Below are 10,231 nucleotides of genomic sequence, written 5' to 3'. Positions count from 1 at the left end.
TTTCAATGTGATGGAGGAACTTGTGCAGGAACAACCAGGACGGTTCATGCCAACTCTCGTCACCCTGCTTTGCAATGCCATGTCAATACCAACAGAAAAGGCAGAGCTCCTGGTAAACCTCATCAAGGCTGATGAAGCCCCTGCACAATGTGGACGTCTGCGGACTGGCAGGTATGACACCCTCATTCCAGTGGGTCAGGTGATTTGGGTTAAGTGTCCAGTCTCACCTGCCATGAACCTGTCCGGATCTGTTTTCCTCTTTGAGCCTGATGATAACAACACACAGCTTGCTGAGCTAGGTGTCTGTGAAGGACTGCTTGAAGTGCAAAGCACCAAGAGGCCCTTTATAGAGGTACCTGTGGGTAACAACACAAAACATAATATCACACTACCAAGGAAAACAGCCCTTGGCAGTATTCATTCTGTTGAGAAGGTGATTACAATGGACTCACTAGGAGAATCTAAGCCCACAGTGACAGCCAATAGTGCCACCTCTACATCTACTCATACCAACTTACCCCTATGGCAGCCTCCTGTCAACATCAGCCATCTTAATGAGGAACAACAGGCAAAAGTTAACAAAATGCTTTGCGAGGAAGCTGGGGCTTTTGCTCGTGACAGTAGTGATATAGGATGCATACCCAGTTTGCAAATGGCAATCAACTTGAAAGATGATATCCCTGTTCAGAAAACCTACTCATCCATCCCTAAGCCACTTTTTAAAGAGGTTAAAGAGTACATACAAGAACTTTTGGTAAAAGGCTGGATAGTAAAGTCTCAGTCCCCGTACGCCGCCCCAGTCGTCTGTGTCAGAAAGAAAGATGGCAGTTTACGCTTATGCATAGTGAAAATGCAAATGAGTAAGCAGTGAACTGTTTAAGCCACAGTTGGTTTTACAAATACTGCTGCAAACATTGTAGAGTGTGTTTAAAATGCCATTTATGTTTAGCAAAGGACTATAAATAAAGTTTTGAGTTGCCGTAGGGGATGCATAGTAACTGACTGAGTTTGGATGTAGATATATAAATATATTGAGTGCACTGTATATACTTAAGACTAACACATCACTTTCAGTAGTAACTTTTCTCCAGCATTAGTTGCTGGTGGGTTTTATTTTTTCAATTTCTTGTGTGTGCGGTGAGAATTAATGGAGGTTTCAATTTTTGTTTGTTTGTGTTTACTTGCTCTTTTTGATTATGACAAGCATGTCTAAAATACTCTTAGGAAAGTGTGTTGAGTTATATTCCTTAACTCTAGTCACAGTTTAAGTGTGAATGCGGTGACTAGAAGCTTTGACATGATGAATAAAGGTGTGAGAGGTATTTCTTGGGTGATGTAAAGTAGGACGTTTTAAACTTTGAAAGTGTTTTTAATTTGAGAGAGGCATGAGTGATGTTATAAGAGTTTAGTTTATTTAAAAGGTGTGTGTGAGAGGATTATGAAATCATTGTGTGAATGATGCTACATTTTAGGTCAAAAGTTAGTAGAATTACAGAGGGTTTGTAGATTGTAAATACAAAATAAGTTTGATTAGCCTGGAGAAACAGCAAAGCAGCTTGAGCTGCTCTGAGCAGCTGCGTGCGGTGTGTGTGTAACAGGAAATGGTGTGGGTGACAGGAAGTTTGCATGCTCATATAAGGTGATGTGTGAACAGAGGAAGTCTGAGAGAGAAGTGTGTGTGTAGGCAAAAGGCAGAGTGTGTGCGTGAAAGAAGGGAGTATTGTTTTTACATCAAGGCTTAGTAGAGCTAAAGTAGAACGTCACAAACAAACAGATAAATAAAATAAAATAAAGAGAGAAAATAACTGACAATTACATTAATGAATAGAAAACACACATACACAAAGTGCCATATGTGAAATTATTCTGGGAAGGAGTCAGAATTGAGATAGCTTATTATAGAGATAGTTTAACATAAGATGCAATGAAGGAAGCAGCTTACATTCCTTTAATTCTCAGAGCCAGTGTGTTCCCTCCCCTGCCCACTTGGGCCCCGTATCAGGCGAGTATGGAAGGCTGGATAGCCCATGACGGGTAAGATCCCACCTCGAAACCCTGGGACAACCTAAGGCAGGCACAGTCACGATTACTCTCGGACCTGACGGGTAAGACCGCTGGGCTAGGGTGGAGGTGGAAAGTGGCAAGTGGAGCCCTACCTTCTGGCTGAGGACAAGGAATGCTGCTATTTAAGGTAGGAAATCAGAATTTGGGTTCGTAAATTTGGGGAGGAGAAAATTGACTGTTTAAAGGCAAAATTATGAAGGAGTCTGACACACTGTAAAAGCACCATATGCAAATTCACACACACAAACGGGAAATGCATTAAACTTATAAAGACAAGACAAGCTCATGGAGTTTAATGCATAGACACTGATTAAACCTGGCTAAGAACACAAACATAGGCAATGAAGAACAGCTTGCTATTTTGTATGAATGATACAAGGGTGTGAATGCTTAATAAAATACATTTGAGTTTGTAATTGAGGAATAGGATAAGCCATATGACGAAGGGAGTTATGAAAACGAAAAAGGGATTAAAGTAGTTTTAAAAAAGAGTGACTTAGGAGTGCTCTCGTACTGAGTGATCAACACTAGTGATCACTGTTGGAAGAAATAAAATGATTTAATGAGTTGGGAATGTTTAAACATATGTTTCTGTTGTTACAGCTTCTTGAGAGATGACTCAGTATGCAAATTAGCTGGAGTGTGTGTGTGACTGTGACTTTCAGGAAGAGGAAGCATAGCAGAGACGAGAAGTGCAGATTGGGGTAGGGAATTTATAGTTTGGTGATTATATGATGTCGTAAGGGGTCTTATGCTGAATTTAAGAGTATAAGGGGGTGATTTTTGTTTGCAAATTGTGTGGTTTTAATGAGACTTTCGGTGTATTGAGGAGGTGAAATTATGTGGTGGCAAGACTGGTGTGTTTAAGGTTGTTGTGGTGATGGGTTGATTCTGTCAGGTAGGTTGTTGTTGTTGTTTTTGTTTTTAATAGGGGGAGTTTTAGGAAACATGGACATGTCTAAAATTGGGCCCATTATTTTGTAACAGTGCACTTAAAGAAAACCTGTCAGGTGATTTTGTTTTGTTTTTAGGAGCTAACAATCAGCTCTATTTTTCATTTCTGTTTTAAGCAGGCCTGTAACAGTGAATAACGGCGCTGAAAATTATCGGGAAGAGCAAATATAAGGTGGGCTTCCCAGATTATAATTGGCTGAGGAGAGCTACCTGTGGGGACTGATCAACGTCGTAAGTCCCTGTAAAAAGGATTTTATGCGAGTCAATCCAGTCCAAAAGCATAAAGAAATATTTTCCTATGGAAAATAAAAAATGACTGAGCTCATTTTGCTGAGGGTGGAGTCCCTGATCGTGCGGGAAGCTCAACTATCAGCAAATAGATGGTTTGAGTGAATGTGAGTGAATGTGAGGATGAATTAATGTGGACAAACAATTTGCTTTTACCAGAAAAATTTTTGTTTTGTTGACTGGGGTTAGATTATGGGATTATAGTATATTGTTGGGAGAATGCCAAATGCTAAAGGGGAAATATTTTTTGATGTAACTCAGTTACCATTAATTGTAGAAACACGTGACTGATAACTGTTCTGTTTTAGGTTTATTTTATGACATAGATTGGATCATGAGTGGGGAAAACTGAGCATTTTTAAGTTTTGTATAGTATCTTGACACATGAAATGTATCAAGATAAAGGGGGGTTTAGGGTTTAATAATTTAATTGTTTAATAATTTAGGATCATTTCAGGACCTTTTGGGTTTTTGATCATTTGGATATGGTAAAACTGAAACTGTTATTTTTAAGTTAAGGTTAAAAGATTAAAAGTGAACTTGTCACGGTTTGCGAGCCAAGCCGTGTGGAGTTGTAGAAAAGGACCCAAAAGGCGGCAGCTCTGGTGCAGGTGAATATTTATTTACAACGGTGGGCACAAAACAGCACTGGTGGAAAAACAACCTAAACTGGGTAAGCTAATAACACAAACCAGAAACGAGGATGCAGGGAGGTCCGGGGAAATACACAAGAGACGCAGGGAGACCGAGGGGAAACAACACAGACGAATCAGCAACTACCATAACAGAAGACACAACTTAAATACACCCAGAGCACGGGGAGAACACAGACATAACAGGCTGGGGGAAACATGGAATAAATACAAAGAGAGACGAGAGCTCATAAATACACAGAGGGGCACAAAGGGGTAAGAGTCACAAAGGGAAAATACTTAGGGAACACCACAACAGGACACCTCAGAAAACCTGGCCTAAATAAGGAGCGAAAATACAAGGAACCAAGAATACTGGGCCAACATGGCCCAGGACCATGACAGAACTGAATCCTGTTTAGAAGATACAATGCCGGTTTTTCAAAGCTGTGAATAATTCTTAGAGGGAAAATTAGTGAGGGTTGAAGGGGTAGAACAGCTTTGATTTCTTTTTGATTTCTAGAAGTAGTGGTTATAATGTAGGCTTACACATACAGATATTATATAGGAGGTATTTTTAGGATAAAAGGGGGAGCTTATAAATAGAAATGATTTTTATACATATTGCATTTTGTGCTTTTAAAGGAGTTGTGGCTCAAATTTGTCTCTGGAGGGTCATGAGCCTTTGGCTAGCGCTATGATTAGCCAATCTACTGTGAGGATAATATGAGTTCATGAAGGATTGCACACGCTTACAGACACAGAGTTAAGAAACACACATGACAGTATTGATTCCAGGCAAAAGGCCTTAAATTCATTTAGCTTTTAACTGAACTTAAAGAAGGACCAAAGAGGAAGGAAAGCATATATTTTGGTTAAGTCTGATAAACTAGAATTAGGAGGTATTGTTACATTAAAAGGAGCAAAATGAAATAAAAAGGCTATACCAAAATGGGTTATAACATAGGAAATGTGAGGTTAAAATGAAGTTAACACATAGGAGTTGTTTCAAGGCAGCATTTAGCTATGATGAAATGTATACAGGAGTAATTGCTTATATGCTTAAACTTAATTGATTAAAGTGGTTGTTTTCTTTTGGAGTAGATTAACTTGCAGCAGCGACAACTTGTGTACAGGATGTTGATGATCAGATAAGGGAAAATAGAGCGAGCAATCGGACGTGAAAGCAGGGCTTAAAGAGTTCTAAAGGGATGAGTAACGTTGAAGAGTATACATAAATACAAGTCAATAAGTTAAGAAGATAATTAGGATCAGGCTTTTGATTAAAGAGTCCCAGATAGGATAAGTTAGGGAGATGCAAGAAAAGGTGTTTTGTTTCCTTTGCAGAAGATCTCGGCGACCACAGGAGGGGCGAGGATCCTGGAGATCTCGAGGTTCGAGACCACCAGAGAGGGGTCTGCGTGAGGACACAATGTATTGTGACCTCTGGTGTTCCAGAGGTCAAAAGGGGGAGTGTCGAGGAGGGAAATTATTTTACTGCTATTGTCAAATAATTGTCATTGCATTAATAATATAATCTGCAGCATGGATATTGCATTCCAAGGTTTAAACAGTGTCTCTTTCAGAAAGACTGAGTTGCAGGCTGACAGGAAGTTGTATGCAGAAGTGAAACCAGGAAGTTATTTTGAGCCGCAGGCTAAGACGAGGCTTTAACAATGTAACAGATAGCTTTATCATTTTATATTAAGGTTTTAGTAGAGGTTCTTGATTAAAACATTTATTTAGTAGAAGACATACACATAGTCTCAGTGAGCTTCTGGTCTGGTAAAAGGTCAGAAGTGTAAGAGGTGACACAAAGAGCATGTGAGGTCAACACACACACACACACACACACACTTTAAATTAGATTTATTTAGAGGAAGAGGTTAGTTATGTTTGGCTGTAACTGCAAAATTGTCTTGGTAAAAGAGGAACCGTTTCTTGTTGTCTCGGCAAGAAAGAGGAACAATTCATTTTAAGATAAGAACGGAAAGTACCAAGCCATGAAAATAGAAGATGATTTTCTAGGTGAAAAGTCATGATGTTGATCTGATCTATGTATAAAATGTATCTGTGACGTACGAAGGGGCGTCAGTAAATAAACCCTGATGCTATAAAATATCTGTTCATGCTTTGATTAAGTCGAAGACTACTTCCTGTCTGCGTACAGAGTTGTCTTCCCACACGTGTGTTCATTAAAATCATCGTTTGACTTCACCCGGCCGGATCGGTGTGGTTATTCTTCGATCACCTCTTGTACCCTTCCTCAATACTGAATCTTAACACCTTCTGAATAAAAAGACTGTTCCCGATCGACACCCACTGCCCAGGATACAGGATCTGATTGATACTCTGGGTGGGTACTCGTGGTTTAGCATCTTAGACCAAGGAAAAGCTTACCACCAGGGTTTTGTAGCTGAGGGCTCTCGCCACCTCACTGCCTTCATAACACCATGGGGTCTTTATGAATGGGTTCGCATCCCATTTGGTCTCACAAATGCCCCAGCTGCTTTTCAGCGGAGCATGGAAGAGATGCTTGGCTCTCTTAGAGATGAATGTTGCATCCCATACCTCGACGATGTACTTTGCTATGCAAAAACATTTGACGACCATGTTGAGACCCTCCGCAAGGTTCTCCAGGCACTCCAAGAACATGGAGTAAAATTGAGGCCGGAGAAATGTGACCTCTTCAAACAAGAAGTCAGATACGTGGGTCGGCTTGTGTCTGCTGAAGGAGTCAAAATAGACCCGGCAGACCTGGAGGCTGTCAAAACCCTGACATCTAAGACACCCCAAACAGTTGGTGATGTGAGGAAGCTGGCAGGCTTTCTAAGCTACTACCGCTCGTATATCCAGGATTTTTCCCGGATAGCTAAACCAATCTATGAACTCCTTCAGACCAAGCCAGGCAAAACTCAGTGTCCAAAATCTGTGAGAAACAGCAAACACTCACAGCTGTCCTCCCGAGAGCACGTTAAGTGGACCCTGAAACACCAGAGAGCATTAGAACAGTTGGTAACCCTCCTCACCAACCTCCCTGTTCTGACATGTCCTGATTTTAGCCTGCCTTTCACATTGCATACAGATGCATCTGACCAGGGCTTAGGAGCTGTCCTGTATCAGCGTCAACATGGGAAACTGAGAGTAATTGGCTATGGATCTAGGACTCTGACACAAGCAGAACGCAACTACCACCTGCATAGTGGAAAATTAGAGTTCCTTGCGTTGAAATGGGCTGTATGTGAAAAATTCCGTGACTACCTGTACTATGCCCCACACTTCACAGTTTATACAGATAACAACCCCCTAACCTATGTAATGAGTACCGCAAAGTTAAACGCTGTGGGACATAGGTGGGTTGGAGAGCTCTCAGATTTCCGGTTCGACATCAGATACAGGCCAGGAAAGTCAAATGTAGACGCAGACACTCTTTCTCGTCTCCCCTTGGATATAGAGAAATATGAAACTGCTTGTACAGAGGGATTTCCAGATGAGGCAGTGCAGGCAGTCTGGGATGGAAGCCAGGTGGCCAGACAGAAAGATGTTGCTTGGGTAGCCATGCTCAATATCTCTTCTCTGGACCCCCATCAGCAGCCTCATATCAACTCGCTGAGCATCAGCCATGATGATCTGGTTAAAGCTCAAAGAGAGGATCCAGCCATTGGCCAAATCTTCAAGCTGAAACTAGATGGAGCAAAACTGACAGATGAAATACGCAAGATGGTAAGAGGAACTGCCCATAAACTCCTCCATGAGTGGGGTAAGTTACACCTTGAAAATGACCTCTTGTATAGATGTACCAGTGACAGAAGACAATTAGTGCTTCCTGCCAAGTACAGGACTTTAGCATTAAGACATTTACATGACACGATGGGTCATGTTGGGACAGATCGAGTGCTACATCTCGCAAGGGACAGATTCTATTGGCCCTTTATGGCTAAGGACATTGAAGCCTATGTGACCCAGAAGTGTCCCTGTATCATGTCCAAGAAACCAGTAACACACGTCAGGGCTCCCATGGGTAGTATAAGATCGGACTACCCTTTAGAACTGGTGTGTATTGACTTTTTGCATTTGGAAGCCAGCCGTGGAGGGTATGAGTATATTCTAGTGGTAATTGACCATTTCACTAGATTTGCTCAAGCATACCCCACGAGGAACAAGAGTGGGAAAACAGCTGCTGAACGGATTTTCCAGGATTTCATACCCAGATTTGGATACCCATCCAAACTACAGCACGACCAGGGTCGTGAATTTGAGAATGAACTGTTCAGGACACTACAGAAATTATCTGGTGTCGGACATTCCAGAACATCACCTTACCATCCTCAAAGTAATCCTTCAGAACGTCTCAACAGGACAATACTCCAGATGTTGAGAACATTAACAGAAAAGGAAAAAGTACAGTGGAAAGACCACCTCCCAGATCTTGTACATGCGTACAACTGTACTCGACATGAGTCCACCGGCTACTCACCATTCTATCTCCTCTATGGACGACACCCGCATCTACCAGTTGATCTGCTGTTTGGATTGAACGGGGAGAATGAAACATACTCACCTACAGGATACGCCAAGAAATGGGCCGAAAGAATGTCGGAAGCTTATAGGATTGCTAGTGAAAATAGCAAGAAGTCTAGTGCAAGAGGTAAAATAACATATGATAAAAAGGCAAAAGGAGTCATGCTTCAGCCAGGAGACAGAGTTCTGGTCAGAAACCTCAGTGAGCGGGGAGGACCTGGCAAGTTGAGATCATATTGGGAGAGGACTATTTATATAGTAAAAGAGCAGCTAGCAGATAGCCCAGTTTACGTAGTCCACCCTGAAGCTGGAGACCCAAAAAGAACCCGAACATTGCATCGCAATCTGCTGTTACTTGTAAATGACTTACCTGTTCAAGTCACTCCCCCCCTGGCAAAGCCTGCGATTGGAAAGACAACACGCAACAGACGAAGGATGGAAAGATCTGCAGATGCACAAAGACAAACAGGCATGTGGGATAACTCTGACAGCAGTTCTGAGAGTGATTGCTCGGGGTACTGGCTAAGAGCACCTGTTGAAAGGACTGTGAGAAGGAACCTGGATCATGAGCAACACCCTGCATCTCAGTCATACCAGACCAAAGAACCTATTAGAGTGACAACAAACACAAAAAATGGACATTCACCTATGCAGACGATGGAAGACATACTGACTATGCCTGAGCATTCACCATCTGTCAGCATTGAACAATTCGAAGAGGAAACTGGGAGAGAACGCTCACACCTGCCATGTTCTCTGAGAGAGGAGATGGAAGAAATGCAAGTGGGTAGTGACAACCTATCTGAACCCAGAGGGTCTGGTGAGGAGTGTGAAACTCATTCACAGTCTAACGTACAGGTTCAACCACCGGGACATACTTGTACGGACATTAGACGATCTACCCGTCACAGGAAGCCACGACAGTTTCTGACTTATGAATCACTGGGTAAACCCTCAGTGCAGTCACATGCGGCAGTTAATCTAGTTGGGGAACGCACAGCACCACAGTTACCTGCCACAACCATACCATCATACACTGTATTTCCATACCCACCATTGGCAATTGTGCCGCCCGTGTGTATGTCACAGTCACCAATGTACTGCACCCCAATACCATACTCACCATACCAGTATCACGCATCACTGACCCCATCTGCATACACACCACCCCCCACCTGACTGCTTGTTTCATAACTAGTTCTTGGACTGATAAGAGTTAATAAGAATTTGAGAAGCAAAAGTTAAAAATGTCATGATTGTGTGAATGTTGGGAGCCATTTTATTTTTGTCAGGGAGTGTGTGATACCCACTAATGTGTGATCACATTTATGTGAATTAATTTAAGTAATTTCACTTTCAATGTAAGTGATATTTCCATTTGGGAATGCCCTAAATAACTACAGTAATTTTAACAGGAAACTTGGTAATTACCCTGGGATATTTGTAGTGGACGCTCCATTTTTGTACCAGTAGGTGGCAGTGTGAGACCATGGTTTGGCCTGTTGTTAGCAGCCTGAAGCGCATGCTCCGCGCTGTTTTCTCATAATGGCGGAGTATTCAGGAAACGGCAAGCCACGTCTCCCTGTCTGATCATTTCTTTCCTGTTTACAGGTTCGTATCATGCCCGAAATAGAATATAATAGCAAGCACATCGATTATATAGCATAGATTAACCATTACAGTTAGAAAGTGAAAGCGTACAACATTGTGAAATACAGTAAATTAGACTTTTGCAAGTATTTGTTTACGGCTTTAGCAGCATGCTAAGGTTA

This window comes from Astatotilapia calliptera, unplaced genomic scaffold, assembly GCF_900246225.1.
Source record: "Astatotilapia calliptera unplaced genomic scaffold, fAstCal1.2 U_scaffold_11, whole genome shotgun sequence".
In the NCBI taxonomy this organism is placed as follows: Eukaryota; Metazoa; Chordata; class Actinopteri; order Cichliformes; family Cichlidae; genus Astatotilapia; species Astatotilapia calliptera.
Note: the sequence above shows the minus strand (reverse complement) of the source record.